The sequence below is a fragment of the Cavia porcellus genome, unplaced genomic scaffold (genome assembly GCF_034190915.1).
Source record: "Cavia porcellus strain 051 isolate PalLab524CR breed Dunkin Hartley unplaced genomic scaffold, mCavPor4.1 scaffold_2, whole genome shotgun sequence".
Classification (NCBI taxonomy): Eukaryota; Metazoa; Chordata; class Mammalia; order Rodentia; family Caviidae; genus Cavia; species Cavia porcellus.
The window spans coordinates 78,790,058-78,808,302 of NW_026947485.1; positions in this window are offsets into that span (position 1 = coordinate 78,790,058).

Genomic DNA, 18,245 nt, shown 5'->3' on the forward strand with positions numbered 1-18,245 from the left:
CTACAGGCTATTGCCTCTCTTCAGTTGACCATTCACGCATTCATCTTTCCTCTCATGCATATGCACTGGGTTTTACATGGAGCGAATAAGATAAAATTAGTCTGTGGCCTCCTACAGCTTTCAATTGTCATGGAGGATCAGAAAAATATCGATCAAACAAGTAAAGATAGGAGATGTCCTGTGGAAAGAACTACACTAGGAGGACGCCATAGTAACTGTGTGGCTCCTTTGGTTTGGAAGGGGGTGGAGGTCAGAACAGATCCCTTGGAGGACTTGGCATTGAAGCTGAAGACTGAAAAATCTGAAGGAAGCAACTGGAGCAGTTAGGGGAAAGAGTGTGTTAGACAGGGGAAAGCGGGCAGTGCAGGAGAAGTGAGGGAGAGCAGGAGGGGTACAAGATCTGTTTGCTGAAGTTAGGCAGAGGTCACATTGCAAAGGTTTCTGGAAACTATGAGGGCTTTCTATCTTCTCCTAAGTGCAATGGGGAGCAATTGAATGGCTTTAAGTAGCAGAGTAACATAATTTGACTTATGTTTTTGGGAGCTCTCTCTGGCTGCAGAATGAAGAATGATTATGGAGATAAAAATGAAATCAGGATGCCCAGGGAGAGTGTTACACAGTGGTCCTGTGAGTGGTGGTGTTAGCGTAGCTCAGCATCTGGGTGTTTAAAGATTTGGAGTGAAGAGGGTGGGGTAGACATGAGTAGAGTGAGGGTGAGAAGGGAGGGTCCCTATGTTGGGAGCCAGGCTTCTCCAACTTCTTTTCCTGCCCTCGTGGGGAAATGGCAAGAACAATATGTCAATTCAGAAAAAATTCTCAACTGGGGTTCCCTGGATGGAGCAGCAGTGCATTCTTGTTGGGAGAGGGCGGGGACAGGTCCCCCAGTACCCCAGCAGCTGCCACATGATTTTATGGCATGATCATTACACAGTCTCCTAAACCTGAATGAGGACCTAGGGAGATCTCAGAATAACAGGCGAGTTGGGTCTACAAGCAGAGCCTAGGTGAGTTTACTGAGAGCTTATGCTTTGCTATTTCAATTCCCATAGACATTTTGATTTTGTGCTTATAAAGTCATTTTGTTAGAATAATAAAAATATTAATTAAAAATTATGGAATCCTGTATGATGGAAATTTAATTCTTTGCTCATGTTTTATCTAACTGCATCTAACAATTTCTGATCATTTTGATTTTCATTTTCATTTTTATTATGAGAAATTCTATTCTACCTGTGCTTTATAATATATATTTTAAACTTCAAATTGTATTTATTTATTTTAGTTGACAAAATGTTTTGAAGGGCCTATGTAATGAGGGACAGCAAAATCAAGGTAATTAACATATACCTTCCCTCATATGCATATTTTTGTGATGAGAACACTTACAATCTTCTCCTTTGGCATTTTATAAGACTATAGTATATTATGGTTAACTACAGTCTCTACTCTTGAGCATGTTCTTCTTATTGAACTAAAAATTTTGTGTACTTTGACCAACGTCTTCCCAAACCGGCCCTCTTTCTCCAGCCCTTAACAATCACTATCTACCCTCTACTTCTGTGAATTTTCTGGTCCCTCAAATCACTGAGATTGTGGAGTATTTGTCTTTCTCTTTGTGGTTTATTTCACTTAACATAATGTCCTCAGGTTCATGCTGTTACAGGTGACTGCGTTTCCTTGTTTTAAATAGATCACTGATAATCCACACTTTGCAAGGTCTCTATCCATTCACTCACTGATGGGCGCCTGGCTGGATTTGGGATCTCAGTGTGTGCATAACGAATGCTGCAGTGAGCATGGCATTGTGGATGTGTTGGGAGCCGCCGACACCGGTCGCCTTACTTGGCGGACGTAGGGCCTGTGGGTGGGAGCGGAGCCTGAGCTAGATTGCCCCTCCCATCGAGTGAGTCAAGTTGGCGCCTGCTTCCTGCCCCCTGATTGCGCTGGCGACTTAAACAACCCGCTCTGTAAGATAGTCTGCCTAGCAACAACTGATGTTAGCCAATCAGCCCGCATCGCGCGCTTTGAACTGATTGGCCACTGTTACCCTATAAAAGTAAATGCCTCTCCCGCCACAAGAGAGAAGCACAGAGAGGAAGCACAGAGAGAGATAGAGAAAGTCCACCGGCGAGAAAGGGCTGGTGGCAGAGTGGAGGCCTCGCGGGGCCCACGCGGAGACAAATAAAGGCAAGGTTGCACACCGCCAGACTTTGTCGTGTGTCTTTCCTGCCGGCCGGGAGCGACCCCGACATGGATGTCTCCTGAAAATACTGGCTTCATTTCCTTTGAGTAGGAAGCAGTCGAGCTGCTCGATCATTGTGTAGCTGTTCTGTCTTTAATTTCCCAGTAGACCTCCATGCCGTTTTCCACAGTGGCTCCACTAAATTACATTCCCCCTCACAGTACACCAGGGTTTCCTGTTTCTGTATCCTCTCCAACACTTGTTAACTTTTATCTTTTTAATAAAAAGACTTCTAACAGGAATGAAGTACTATCCCACTTGTGGTGCTAATTTAAGTATATTTTTTATGTTAAGCATTACCCCATTTACCTGTTGGCCATGGTAGGTCTTCTTTTGGAAAGTGTCTAGTGAGAAACTTTGTCCACTTTTTCATCAGGCTATGATTGCCTTACTAATTGAGTTCTTCAGGTTTCTTGTATATTTTGGACATTACACCTTTATCGGGTGTACCGTTTACAAATATTTTCTTCCATTCTGTAGAATATATCTTCACGTAGTTGATTGTCTCTTAGATATGGAAGAGCATTTCAGTCTGATGTAGTCTCATTTGTCAAGTTTTATTTTCATTGCCTGTACTTTTGGAGCTATATCCAAAAGAATCATTGCCCAGATTAGTGTCATAAAAATTTTCCTGTTTTTTCTTCTAGTAGTTTTAGTTTCAGGTTTTATATTTATGGCTTTAATTCATTCTGACTTGATTTTTGCATATGGCTTAGATGAAGGTATAATTTTACTTTTCTGCATGTGTGTAACTGATTCTCCCAACACTATGTATTAAAGGTTTCTTCTTTCCCCATTATTTGTTCTCAGGGTTTTGGTCAGAATCAATTGACTATAAATGAATAGCTTTATTTCTGCATTCTCTCTTCTGTTCTAATGCTTTATGTCTCTGTAGCATATTTTGAAATTGGATATTATGATGCCTCTAATTTTGTTTTTATGCCCCAAATTGCTTTTGCTAGTTGGAGTCTTTTGTGGTTTCATAAACATTTTAGGATTGTTTTTCTATGTCTGATAAAAATGCCCCTGGAATCTGATAGGCATTATGTTTAATCTGTGGCTCTTTTAAAGCTGTGTAGACATTTTAAGAATATTAACTCTTCCAATTTATGAATGTGGGTATCTTTTAATTTATGAGATGTTTGAGTCTTCACCTTGTTTCATTAGTGCTTTATAGTTGACGGCAAGCCTCTCATTCCTCTAGTATTGTGTGTAATAGGAATGGGAAGAGTAGGGAGGCATCTCCCTACTCTTAGAGAAAAGACTTCCAACTTCTCCTACTTTTGAGTATGACATTATCAGTGAGTTTGTCACATAAGATCTTTATTGTACTGAGGCGCTTTTTCTGTATTTAATTTGTTGAGAGTTTTTCTTAAAAAATGAAATGTTTAAGTTTGTCAGATTTCTTTTGCCTCCATTTGAGATGATATCATATCTTTTTTGTCCTTCATTCTATTAATGTTATATCACATTTATAGATTTGTGTAAGTTAAACTATCCTTATATCCCTTGAATAAATCCCTTTTGATCATGGTGAATGATCCTTTTAGAGTGTAGTTAATTCAGCTTGCTGGTAGTTTCTTGAAGAGCTTGGTTCTGCATTCATGAAGGATATTAGCCTATAGTTATTTTGGTTTTTTTTGGTGGTCTTTGTTTGAGTTTGGCAGTGGAGAAATACTGGCCTTGTAAGATGAGTTTGGAAGTATTCCCCATTCATCAGCCTTTTAAAATAGCTGAGGAATGGAGAGGCAGCACTTGATATCACATTCCTTTTACCCACACTCTGGGAGGCTAAAGCAGGAGGGTCACAAGTTTGAGACTGGCCTGTATAGCAAAAGTAGCTCTAGACATATGGCTCTCTGAGGAGGCCCATAGGTTCAATCTCCAGCATGAAAAAAAAGTTTGAGAAGGATTTTTATTAGTTTTTAAAATGCATGACTGTGTAGTAGAATTCTGCAATGATAACTCATTTTTCTGTACCAATTCAAATTTTGGCTTTTATCACAATGACTTTATTTTAGGTACAGTTTTCTGTAGCGTGATTTTGCAAGTCTGTATTTTTCAAAGAGATATGTTTCTTTAGTGAAGCTTGAATTATAATCCAATTTATTATGTGCAGTTTTAGGCATTGTCAGTTTTATTTTCTGTTCTGCATTTTCTATCAGCAATATTCATTATAAATTGAATAAGAGCTGATAATTGTATTTATATTCCAGCTAGCCTAGGAACTATTGCCTCGTGTATACTGGAATGAGTCTCACACTTGAGCAGTACAGACTGGTGTAAGGATTTGGACTCCAGTGTCAGGTTGCCTGGTGCCCTATCACCTTCTAGCCTGGTGACCTTGATCCTCAGTTTCCTTATCTTAGAATGAGCACAGCAGCAGTACCCAGCTTCTGGGGTAGGTTTCACGATGGGTTTTGAGTTGGACAGTGCAAAGCAAGCACTGGTCGCTCTGCTCTGCACCAGTAAATGCCCCTAATCCATTATTCATTCTGCTGAAGACAAGGCTCTGGCTGCCTCTTAGGAAGCCAGAGTGGTCGGAGTTTATGTCAGCTTCCCTACGTTCCTGAGTGTTCTCTTTTGCCATTTTATTGTCTGCTTCCATCTCTCCTAGAGGCTCTTGGGTTCTCACTTTTGCCTTTGGAAAGTTGTTAGAATGCAGACGGATGCTTCTAGGGTTTCTTAGTGTGAGGTCTCTGAATCTGTAGCTTAGCACATTTGCTAGGTGCCCCAGTGCACACTGAAGCACAAAGAGACTTAGATCTCTCCAGGCAGGTGTCTTCCAAGCAAATATGGTGCCTGCCAGGCCAGGTATTCAACATCTACGCTCACCCTGGGCTGCCCTTTGCCTCAAATCCTCTAATTACTGAGGACCCACAAAGGACCGGGGACTTCGGGTCTGAAAACCACCACGGTGTCAGATGAATATGTTTGATCCTACCCATGATTTTAATTGGCACTGGATAGAAACAAGTCTGTGGTTTTTAGCTTTCTTTCTTTTTCCTTTTTTTGGTATCAGGGATCCAACTCATGATTCACATTTGCCAGGCAAGTGCTTGTGCTGCTGAGCTAAATCCCTGGTCTGGTTTTTGGCTTTCTAAGGTTAATTGCACTAAATGTCATCATGACCCACAAGTACTCTGGTTTTATGTCAATAGGAAAGTTCCTGAAGTGGTAAACACACTGGTGGACCCATGTCCATATGATTGTCTGCCATTCACTCTCTCTGATCACTGTTTGTATGCAGTCAAGATTTCTAATGTTCACTGAGGCTGGTGTCTGATCCCATGACCCACTGAGGAAAAACACGGATTCCTTAGAAAGTAAAGCATGCAGGCAAATATCTGAATGGCACACTCTTCTGTCCCATACCTAAGGTGGACACTGCTGATCTGCTGCTGCCCACTTCCTGTGGAGCCAGGGGACCTGATACTCAGCAGGGCACCAGGTGCTTCAGAGCCCTTCGACACCAGTCTGTAGCTAGCTAGGGCCTTGAAGGCTCTTCGAACTTTCCAGACTCACCCAGCAATGACAGAGTTAACCTAAATCTATAGAAGAAGAGCCCAAAAAGTGGAGGAGTGGGGAGTGCCTGAGAAAGCTTGCTCCAGGACTATGCTGCATTTGTGCTGATTGGTGATTGGTGGATGGTTAAATATTTTTCACATCACCCTGGGGAACAGTTTAAGAGACTTTCTCAGTACAGTGCTCCAGGCAGTCACTAGCAATTGATCAAAGTTGGTACTTTAGATGAAGTCTATTTATCATTCCTGGATTAAGGTCTCACCTCCTCCAGGGGCACTTTTTGAGGATTTTGGACTCCTGTGTTCAGATCTATTCATCTGACACAGACGGTGGCTCTCAGACCCAAAAATCCCAGCAAGGTGATCACATTCTACTGGTCCTTTGTGGGTACTCACTAATTGAACAGTGTGCTCTGGAGGTTAAAGGACCTCACCACTCCAAGTCTGAATGTCTAGTGCTGTAACTTCAAGTGCCCTGCCTGGAGAGAAGTGGAGCTGGAGGCTTCAGTTACATCTCCTGATCTAGCCCGGCATGGAGACAAGCAGTAACATGTGAGCCAAATTCTCTTACTGTTGCTAAGGCTCCCATTGGAGTAAAGGCAGCTTGTCAGACCTGCCCTTGGCAGAAGGACAGCATAAGCCAGAGTAAAGCCAGGGACAATAATGGTTCCTCTGCCACATGTTTTCATTTTTGCCAAGATCAAAGGACTGGTGCTGCCCATAAGATGGCAAAAGCAGCCTAGCGTCAAAACAATAGGCAAAGAGATACTATAGAAACCATTGTTTGTTTTCTGTTAGCTGGTTCTAAATACCCTACAATGCTTTCTTCCACCTGAATGGTTTTACACTGACTTGATATATTTGAAGCTACAGTATATGAAGTTATATTCAAATATTTCAAGGAAAAAGACACTATGATAACTACTATTAAGTCGGGTTATTTGGTGGTGAAGCACTAGGTTGCTGAAACTGTCTTGCTTTGACCTGTATTGTTATGTTGTTATGTCCTCTTTTATCTCAATCTCTTCCTTATTCATTAAAAAATTATTTAGTTATTTTTTATGATTTTTTTAATTAAGGGGAAAAATAAAAAAATAGCAGGGGAAAAAATAGAGCACTAAGTAAAAATATGCTTGCCATATTAATATTCCCTTTTTTGATAAGTTGCATGGTGCCCTGATTTTAAAACTACTATGATCATGGATTGTTGTAAAGAAGCAGTAGACCTGCTTTTAGGGAAATGGACCAGAGGAAGGAAGCAGAGAGATACTGTCTTAGGAGTAAACAGCTCTCTGTGACCTGGGTGGACTGGAGGGAAGAAGGCAGTCCCCTCCCAAGGGAGGCTGGCATTGTTGGAGTGGGGCAGGCATGAATCATTTCTTTCAGCACCACCTTGTTTGCCATGAAAAATTCTTAGCGTTGCTCAACCCCCATTTTACCAGTGAGAACAACATGAGATGCAAAGGATCTAGCTAACTCATCTGAGAGCACAGCCAGCCCAAGACACACTCAGAGTCAGTAAGTAGAGTCCTAGCCGTTTACCTTCAACAATATGCCAGTGTAGTTCTTTTGTTTATTAATCATGCAGAGGTACCATTAGGCGAGCTCAGTCTCTGCAGTGTTGCACAGAGGACTGGTTGATGGTGTTGATGGAGCCAGTTCTCCTGGCTCCATATAAACATCATTGTTTAGTCCTGTCTTGGGTCTTTCCTCGACACTTTTTAGGCTGTCTTCACCTTCAGTTTCTTATTGTATGTTTCTCAAACAAGTCTTTAAAACCTACTTCCACACACTGGGAATGTGCATTAGTAATTTCATCTTATGAAACATCTTCTTCCTACTCAGAAAGTGGAACTTTCACCAATACTTTCCGGGGTGCTTCTCCTATGAAGTCACCTCTTTTACCTTTGCATTCTCTGGGTATTGTGTCCCTCTTTTGGCCAGCACACTGCTTTAGGACAAAGCCATCTGCCATCATGGGAAGAGCTGGTTGACAGTGTGCCCTGGACCAGGTCTGACTGCTCCCCAAGCCTGAGTTACCTCGCCTGTAGTAATTTAGTAACTTCTGAACCAGCATGAGGTTCAGTGCCTGCCGAGAGCTGCCTTTTGACAAACTCTAGCTTCTTTCCTTTGTGGAGGGTGTGCTCCACCTTTTGTCTTGGGTTGTAGTTAGGCACAGGCATGTTTATGCTCTTGGGTAGGATCCCGAGGTTGGTGACTGGGTTTCCTAATCTGTATTCCCCTGTACTAAGCAGAGGCAGGCTTCCAGCTCTCTATCAAGTGCTTATGCAGTAGATGCTAAAGTAGATTGATCCCTCCTGGCCTGAGGCAGCTATGAAGTGGCCGTGAGCTCTCTTCTGCCTTCTTCTTTGTTCTGGGAGACCAATTTCTGGAGCTCTGGCCTCTGCATTTGTGAGGCATCTCTATATGTGACCCCTTTGAAGAGGGTCCTTCTCCCCAGAGAGTAGGACTTGGGAAACCAACTTCAAAACCCGTGCACCATGAGCCAGCATGGGAGCAAGGAGTCCCCAGAGCGTACCTTTTCCTCTTGGTGTCATGGTTGTGAGTGACTCTCACTGATGTCTAGTAGTTAGCTCTCTCTTGGGTGCTTTGTAGCTGAGTCTTGTTGTTGGATTGAGGGCTCCTTTCCCTCGGTACACAGTGGCTGAGTGGATGGAGGTCGGGCTGGTGGAGAGGGAAAGCAAAAGCTGGCGGTCTCCAGAGTGGAGAGAAGGACTGGGACCCAGTAGCTGAAAAAGGGAGAGAAGCCGAGGGCTCTCCTCAAGGTTTTGCTCTTGTTGACCCCAGTTGCCTTCTCTGTTACTCACATGGTGCAGGCCTAACAACATACAGGTCCCACTGATTTCTTCTTTAAATCCACTGAGGTGGAGTGGTCAAACTCTTGAGGGCAAGATCACGTTTTTATTTTTCCTGTCACCAAATTCACAAGACAAGTCAGGAACGCTAGAAACCCAGTAGCTGATAGCTGATGGCTTAACCAGTCATGAGCCTGGATAACCCAGGTTGGTACAGGGAGTGTGTTTTCCCCAGAAATATTGACAGTTGCTGGGACATTTCAGCAGGAAGATGCAGACTCTGCTTTGCCACGGTGTGTGTGTGTGTGTGTGTGTGTGTGTGTGCGTGTGTGTGTGACTCTGTGTGTGGTCAGCCCTCTCAATATGTACAGTAATAAGCCTTGTTTATGGTGTGTTCTGCAGTGGTTTTGAATACTCAGGAAAATCCATCTGAATCCATATTTACTGATAGCCCCACTGATTTGGCCATTAGAATACAGAACCCTTGCTCCCTTGCAGCTTACTGGGGCCCTTGCTCTTCAGTCTTCCCAGCCTCTCCCCCAGCCACAGCCCAAAGACGCGGCATGAAACTGTAATTGCATTTTGTGTTTGTTTCCACCTATGTATTTGCACCAGGCTTTATGAAGCTTGTGAATATGAACTGATTTACCTTTACATATGCGAGTCAGCCTTACTTTTGTCTCAAGTGGACTTTATGAACCTGCGTGAATTAGAATAAACATGGAACCCATCAATTGGTTCAATATTTAACTCTTAAAAAGCTATTGTATTCAGTAAGCACTTTGTACTTCTGGGACCTCATCCTGGAATGGACCTTAGGGTTCTGGGTGGCTAAGGCAGGTGTTTTGTGCTATATCCCTGACAGTTCCTAGGAAGTCTGGAGCCAAATAAACAATAATAAGAAGAGCTTGCTACATTTGATGAAAATCTAATGGGTCTTACTTTTATCAGAGTCCTACTAGAGGAAAATTCCTCCCAAATAATGTTGCTTTGAGTCACCACCAGTAACAGACCAGCAACAGAGAGCAGAGGGGTGGTGAGAACAGGACCTTCAAACCCAGCGGCAGGATTTCCACCTTGGCTCAGACGCAGTAAGACCTGTCTGACTTTGGATATGTCACTCAGCCTTTCTGTGATGATCCCTTTGGCTGGAAGATGAGTGCCTTTCAGGGAATGAAATGCTTAGAACCATGCCTGGTTCACAGTGTTTATATTTTATAGTCATCGCAATTATTGTTTCTGGTTGTGAAAAGAAGTGGACTTTGGTGGCAGAAAGGCTTGGCCTCATCTTGGCTCTGCTGTTTGCCACTCACGTTGCGATCTCCAACAGCTGCTTACCTTTCCTGAGCTTCTGCCTCCTCACGCGTTATGTAGGGCTGACCCTTAGCCCTCGTGTTAGAGTAAGAGGTGAGTGTAAAGTGCTTCGGTCATGCTGTCAGGAGAGGTGTGCTTATTGCTGTTTTCTATCTCAGTACCCCAAGAAAAGTCTTCACCCCTGAACCTCTGGGACCCTGTGCTGAGTGTGGACTTGATACTAGAATGAAGTCCCCTCTCCTGAGGAGGAAGAATGCATGCCTTCCCAGCCTTTCCAGTATGGGAGGGACAGTGACCTCCTCAACCCTAGTCAGAGCACTGTAAAAGTGTGTGCAAAGTCCACAGATGGAATTAGGCGGGATGGTTTGAATCCCCTATAAAGAATTGGGTTGCAGAGTTTGAGCTCCCAGCTTTCTACGGCCACAGGTCTGGAATCAGAGTGGGGCTGATGGGTAAGTGACTATAGGGTGGCTGCCCACCCTAGTCTTTCCCTGCCATCCTGGTGTTACTGACCATGCCCTCAGTCCTGGGCTATTTGTGCAATTACATGGTTCTTGAGCCTTTGCCTACTAAAGATCAATACTCCCTCTAGGTCGGAGAAGCAAGGCTGAAAGAACACCTTGGCATGGTGGCATCTTGCTGGACTGAGTCAAGGAGTCTTAGGGTTTCCATGAAAGATGCAGGAAGGGGACTGTGGAGAAACCACAGCCCAGTGGGATGTAGGACTATACTACTGGGAAAAGGCATTGGCTCGATATATTCTGGTGAACTACTAAAAAGTGTTTTAAGTAGAGTAATATAGATCCCCCAGTTTCTCTATTAATACTTATGTGTTAATTTTATAAGCATTTCAAATGTGTATGTATTTTTTAAATAATAAGACAAATCCCAGTAGGCTTACACAGGGATTATAACATGGCAGGCTTGGTTCCTTATGTGTTACATATATAAACTTCTTTAATTCCAACAACAGCTCTCTGAGTTGGAAATAACTGTCATTAGCTGCAGTTTCCAGACATTACCACGGAGACACAGAAACGCTACCAACTTGTCCAAGGTCGTATGGCTGGCCCGTGGGACAGAGTCATCCCATGTACACAGGCACCAATGCCTAAGCTCTTAACTGAATTCCACATACCTCCTGGAGGTACCGAGAGCCTGAGTAACTTGATAAATCACAAAGCTAAGAAGCCAAAGAGGTAAGAGTCACATTCAGCTCTGTGGGGCTCTGGTGGTTATATCCTTATTAGGTGTTAATGCTTTTTTTCTTTTCCTACTATTTGCAGGATTGTCTTAGTTACTTTTCTCTCATTGCTGAGACAAAACACTCAGTACCCAAAATTAAGGAAGGAAAAGTTTATTTAGCTCACAGTTTGTTGAGGTTTCAGCTCATACTCATCTGGCTCCAAGGCAGAGTGGCCCATGGCAGAGGGCAACAGTTCTTGGTGGCAGAAGACAGCAAAGGCAGTAAGAGCAAAAAAGGAGGAACACAGAGAGAAGACTCTTTCTGTTGCTTACATTTTATGTAGGCCTTCATGAGGGAGTATAGCACTCATAGGCATAATTCCAGCATTGGTCCGTTAATCAATCACAAACTCAAGAAGCCTGTCCTCATGACTGTATGAGGCTTTGAGGGGACAACCAGACCCAAACCATAACAATTAGTATTAAGATCCAGTGAGCCAAGGAATGTGTCTTTGCTTAGCCAGCTGTAAAGCATGGTGCAAACTGTTATTTTAAAGCTAGCTCTCTAGGAATGAGATAAGAAACAGGGAGAGACTAGTCTTATATCAAGAGGTGTGGAAAAGAGACCCACATATTTCTAGAGAGGAAGCTAAAATCTCAGCTAAATCATCTTAGGAGAAGTGAGAGATTCTCGACACAAGAGAAATCAGAAAGGGTCTTAAAACCAGCGTGCCAGAGGGAAAAATTTCCCCTCTAGTGCTAAATGACAAATCAACAGACCCAATCCTGTGTTACTATGAGCACAACTTAGAGCCCAATGCTAACAAACCACAGAGCCTCAGACAGACGACATACAATAACAATGCTCATAAAGCAACAATGTTCTCAGTGATAATAGTAGAAACTTCTTTTTAGCCAAAGATACTCTGCCTCCTTTTGCTCACTAAACTTTCCTCTCTCCAGGCTGCTCTAGATACCTTCGCGGGTCATGGCTCTCTTCAGCACCTCTGCAGAGGGTCCTCAGTTGCTTCTACATATGCAAATCTTTATCTGGAGCTACAGGCTCCTCAGGCTGTAATACACCCACAGAATTGTGCTTACCGTTGATCTGAAAATGCCACAGAAACTGGCAGTTCGCTCCCTCCTGGTCTTGCCCCCCTCTTCCCAAAATTCTGGCAACTGCCAAAGGCTCAGTTGTTTTCCAAGGGGGCATAATGCCTATCTTCAGCAGACTTATTGTGCATTCCTTTCATCTGTGAAGAATCTGATTTAAATATGAATTCATAGAACACAAATATCCAGCACTCAAAAGAATTTTGGCTGAGTTATATTTTGTCCAACCATGACAGTTGTGATAGAATCCTTCTCTGCTCAGTGATGTCCTGTCAAAAGAAACTAGATGACAATGTTTGGCAAGATAGCACCCTTAATCATATGAAAGTGATTTATTTTTAATCCACCACACTGCACTGTCCCCTTGTTATTTGTGAATAAGAATCAAGGCCAAATGTTGAATATTTGATAATTGGTTTCCTGCATTTCCATTATTTTTCCTTTCCTTTTGAGTTTGATGCTTGTGGAAAGTTTCTCAAATACTTAGTAGATGAATCCTGGACTCAAATATGGACAGATAAAGGCCAGATTATTAATTTATTTAAGAAATTGTTTTTGCTGCCTTCGCAGTGTCAGACCTTGTGTGAGGTATAGCTTCGAACAAGGACGGAACCTCTGCCCTCAATGGCTGGTGAGACAGAACCAATTAGAGCACGAGTAAAGACGTACACCCACTTCCACATTGTGACAAAGTCTAGGAATGGAAAAATTGGGGGTTCTGCAGAAGAAAGTTACAGAATAATCGTGGAGTTCTTCCTCATTATACAAAGGCTTCATTTTGTGGCTGAGAAGAGCCAGACACGAGTAGGTCCCCACACCTGCACCGGTAGTTCATGGCCAACCCCAGCTGAAGCCAGTGCTGTTTTTCAGATTGTTGACATGCTGTGAGACCTTACAGTGAATCTACCACACTCACATGGCAAGTTTCTGAGAGGCTTTTTTGTAACGCTATGTAAACATACACAATGAACAGATTCCTGAGAAGGTGCTAGAAAGCACTCCATACTCCTCTTTGCATTGTCAAGGTCCGGATGCTGTGGAATCATGGAATTGTGAGTTTTTTCAGACACTGACTCAGAACTCTAGTAGTGAAAATCTCTTCTGTGTGTTAAGCAGCGAAAGCCTCTGAACTCTGGATTCCTTGTCTCTTAGTTTTCAAATCCAAATGGCTCACACCAAGGGGCACTTGGAGGAGAAAGCAGAGCCCAAGAGAGCAGGGAGAAGGAAAGAGAAAATAGAAACAAAGATGGTACCAAGACAAGAAACACAAGGTTAGGAGAGCAAGCCCCTGATGAAGAAGGGATATGTGCTCCATCACTTTGCTCAGCTTGTGCACTGGCCCGAGGATTATCATCCCAAGCCACTAAAAAAAATCCACCTGATATTGTGTTTCCTGTTTCTGTACATAGTACCCGTTCTACATGGGAAGCCGTTAGGTTTGGAGCCAACACATGCTCCTCATGGTTTGGTCTCATTGCAAAGCTGACAGTTTCCAGCAGCTGGTTACAAAGCCTGGAGGTGTCATCACTGAACTTGTGTCAAGTGCTACATATCACTCATCCATCCTGTACTATCATCTTAGTTACTTTTCTCATTGCTGAGACAAAATATCTGACACTCAAAGTTAAAAGAGAAAAGGTTTATTTAGCTCACACTTTGGAGAGGTTTGAGTCTGTAATTGGCCGGCTCCAGGCAGGGTGGCACATGGCAGAGTGGCAACACTTCATGGCAGAGGAAGACAGCAAAACAACAAGTGAGAGCAAAAGGAGAGAAGCCTCTTCCTGCTCCTTTTATTTTATCCAGACTCCTGGGGTTAGGGTGGTGTCAATTCAATCAAAACTGATCCAGCAATCACCCACCTTTAATGTCAGCATTGTATGGTCTAGATTCAGCTACCTTTGAAAAGCCTGCCCTCCATGACTGCATCAGGCTTTGAGGGGACATCTAGGCACAAACCATAACAATTGTATTGTGGAAGTCCTTATTATGAAGAATAATAATGTCATTCCCTACCTCCAAAATCCTCAGTGGCTCCCTCCTAATTGTTATAGAAAGAACAAGCTGAAGAGAAATGTTCCAATTATCTATGGCTGTGTAACAAACTCCTCCACACTCAGTCATTTAAAGTAATAATCTACTATTCTCTCTCAAGTTTCCAGGATTGATGAGCTCACCTGGGTGTTCCTACTCAACACCTTCATATGTATTTAGTGCCATCTGAAAATACCTTTCCTCATATGTCTGGTGCCTGGACTAGGTTGGCTGAATCAGTGGCCACGGGGCAGACACCCCTTTACACGACTTGTCCCTAAGGGTACTTGGACTTCCCACAGCATAGTGGTCATCATGTAGGCAGCTCCTTACGTGACCACCGGCACCCTAGAGTTAGTGCTTCAAGAGACAGGAAAGAGAAATATCCCTCTGCTTGAGACGTGATCCTGCAAACTATGTAGTTTCCCTTCTGCCATTTCCTACTGATCTGAGACCATTCACATTCAAAGGGATAGGACACAGACTCTCATTTCTTAGTGAAATGAGTGACAGAAAATTTCTGGCCATGTTTATCAAAAGTCTATAGCCTATCCACACGACAGACATGAACAAACCAACATGCACTAGTAGGCTGTTTCCTCTGTAGTGTGTGTTATACTTCCTTTAACCTTCAAACCACTCACAGCTTCCCAGCCCCCATGTCTAGTCCCAGCTGTCAAAATCCTGCTTAAAAACCTTGCCTCCAAGACTGTATTCATTATCTCAGATGCATTTGCCCCCATACAAGACAGCAAACTGATCTATGTATCTTTCCTGGAAAATATAATCCATGTATACAACCTGTGACTGTATTCCTTTATTAACCAGCTATGTTATACTTTTTGACTATATTGAGCTAAAATGACATTTAATTATCAAAGTAACTGAAAACATATATAAATTATGGGACAAGAGGAAGAGAAAAAAATAAGATCACTGGGAGTTAATTTTGGCCACCCTCCTGCTCTTTTTTCTTTCTTTTTTTTCTAATAATATCTGTGTAATCTGCGTGGGTAGTCTGTAAACTTGTTTTTATCCACTTAACACAAGGTTATGGGCATTTTTCCCACATTAGTAAACCTCTTACATTATCTCCCATCATGGTAATATCTATCATATTTTGCAGTCAAGTGAAACACCTAATCATTTGTGTAAAATACTGTTAAGCCAGATCTTCTCTCTTGTCTCGGGTGTATTTTAAAATCTAAAGGCAAAAATTTGCCTTTTTAAATTGAAAACTAACTTGTTGCTTTTAAGATAAGTTATTATATTTTCATGTAGTGTTTTAAGTCATAGTTTTATCAGTATATCTTCCTCAGGTTTATGTAATTTTAAAATCAATGAGTGAAACAGTCACTGCTGTATGATTTAAAATAAGATAAACCATCCCTCTGGAGATCACCTTCCAAATTTCATTACCTCATCAATCAAACACAGATCAGTTAATCGTTTAAGCTGTACTAATCATCACTTATCTCTTGTTTCTCCATTTCCATGAACAAGAATTTCCAACAACGGGGGAAAATGACTGTCAATCATTTTACAATTTGGATGCATTCCATCTGTCACATCCCTTTATATGCCCATCTTATAATTTTATTTAAAAAAGAGATTGAGGACAACTTCGGGGACAACTTCTTCTTTTTGAACCTATGCGTTGTCTTGTTCTATTGTATTGGAAACCAAAACTCTTTAATTTTCCAAGGATTATATACAATTCGTCAGGCCCTAAATAACAAAATCCATTTTAAAAAATCTAGATGATTTTCCAGTTCCCCACAATCCTTCAAAGTGTACCCCCAGTGGCTTGGCATTCTCATCTTTAAATCTTTTAAGTGCAATTCATTGTGGCTGTTGGGACAAGTGATTTGGACTCTCTCAAAAAAGGAATAAACTTTCTTCATTCCCCTCATTTATCTCAGATTTCTCAACCTAAAAGAAAATTTTTTTCTAGCTTTTCCTTGTAAAGATTATTTCCCTTGAAAAGGTGGAGGCAAAATTCAAGTGAAGTCAGTGTGAGTTTCCTTTATCTCCTGTTTCTGTTACGCCACCTGCTTCGAGTCATGGGTCCATTTCTTCTCTTCCTAAACAGCTCCAGTGTTTGGTCATCTCCAGGGTCTTCACGTGACTGACACTGCTGTGTTAGAGCTGTATTAGTTAGAACTCTTGGCCGCAAGGGACAGCAATGCAACTCAAGCTTTGCAAATCTGAAACATTTTAAAAAGAGAAATATATCATAAAATGTTTCATTGCAGAAGAGTTTCTGACACAGCTAGCTGGAGAGATCAAATTTGCCACCAGGACTTGGATATTTCTTTCTGTCTTCCTGGAATTTTCACTCTCTCACATTTCTCTCTGGTTTCATTCTGAAGTGGTTTCCCTTAATGGAGAAGCTCCAGAATGATACCTTCCATGCCCTAAACTCTCAGAAAAATATGATTTTTTTTTTTTTTACTTACAGAAGTCTCAGTGTGAGCTTTTTTTGACCTGATTGACTTGGATGAGGTTCTGTTCTTGTTCCTGAGCCAGAGGCCTTGAATGTTCTGTTCTCTGATTGGCCTGACCTGGGTCAGGTGCTTTCCCACTGTTTGCACTGTAAGCTTTACATAAAGGACTGGAGGAGTCTGGGCTGCAGAGGAGCCTAATCCCAGATACAGACTGCCTGGGGGTGAACTACCACCGAGGAGAGATACCAATCAAAGTAGGAAGAAGAGATGCAGTACCCTAATTTCTCCTCTTCCTGCCATCAATCTCCCACCATCACCTCTCATTGGATAATCTAGAATGTAGGCCACAAAAAGTCTGGGAAGTGTAGTTTTTAAGAGGAGAGAAAATGAATGTAGCAAAGAGGCAAACAAGAGAAACCTCCTTGCAGCAAGTTAGATAGAAGGAAGTTATTTTTATCTGGAAAATGAACAATTATGTCTCTAATCCTTTGCTTTAGGAAGATTTAAATCTTGTTTGCTTTTGGAGAAAGAGAAATTCATTTTAGCTGCTTCTGGTCATATGTGGTAGAGGCTACCAGTGGACCAGGTGTCCCTGAGGCTGCTGCCCGGCCCTGTGTTACTGTTTTGGGCCTTAGATCATGAGAGGGCTGCACAGCCCTGGGAGAAAGGCCAGCAGCACTGGAGTGACGAGGGGCTGTTTGCATTGCTCAGGACAGGAGCTGTTTTCCTTCCAAATCAGAAGCACAGACACCCATCACTTAGCAATGGGGATACCCTCTTAGAAATACTTTGCTATGTAGTTTTGTCTTTGTGCATCAAGAATCATAAAGGGAACTCTCACAGACCTACTCAAGCCAATTATTTCCCCTTCTTGATGCAATGTGCAGATGAGGTAAACACAGGTGTTTGAGGCTGTGGCCAGTATCACAAGGCCCACTGTTTTACAGTAAACTTTTTTTATGAGTGGATATATATTCTAAACTAATGACAAAAAATACAGTGTAAGGAACACAGCAGTGACAAGGTCATTTTTATCCTTACCAGGTATATGTCTTGCACGTATTGTACATACTGTGTTTGCTGATGACTGGCCGTGCAGTCTGTTGGTTTCTACCAGCATCACCACACAGCTGTGAGAAACGTGTTGCACCTCACCGTGAGGACAGCTACACGGGCGCCACTCGGTAGGAACAATTCAGCTCCGTTATGACCTTATCAGGTTTGTGGTCTTCATCAACCGAAACACCATTGTGCGTGCACAATTTTACACACGTGTGATCTGGTTTCTGAGTTTGAACAGTATGGGCTACTTGGCAAGTTCAGGTAGTGAGGGAGAATTGAGTTATCTGAATTGTTTCCTCTTGGTTTCTGAGTGTTGGATAGCAAGCGTTTGGATGGAGACAGAGTTCTGTAATTCAGTGTATTAATAACTGGCCAACCAACTGGGTACGTCTGAACTGAACAGCAGCCCTGGGAGTAATCCTGCCTCTCCCGGGGGAGCCTTGGGACAGGCATGGCCTCCCTGTAGGTGCTCTAGCAGGCCCAGAATATCCTGTGACCAGTGTGGCATTGG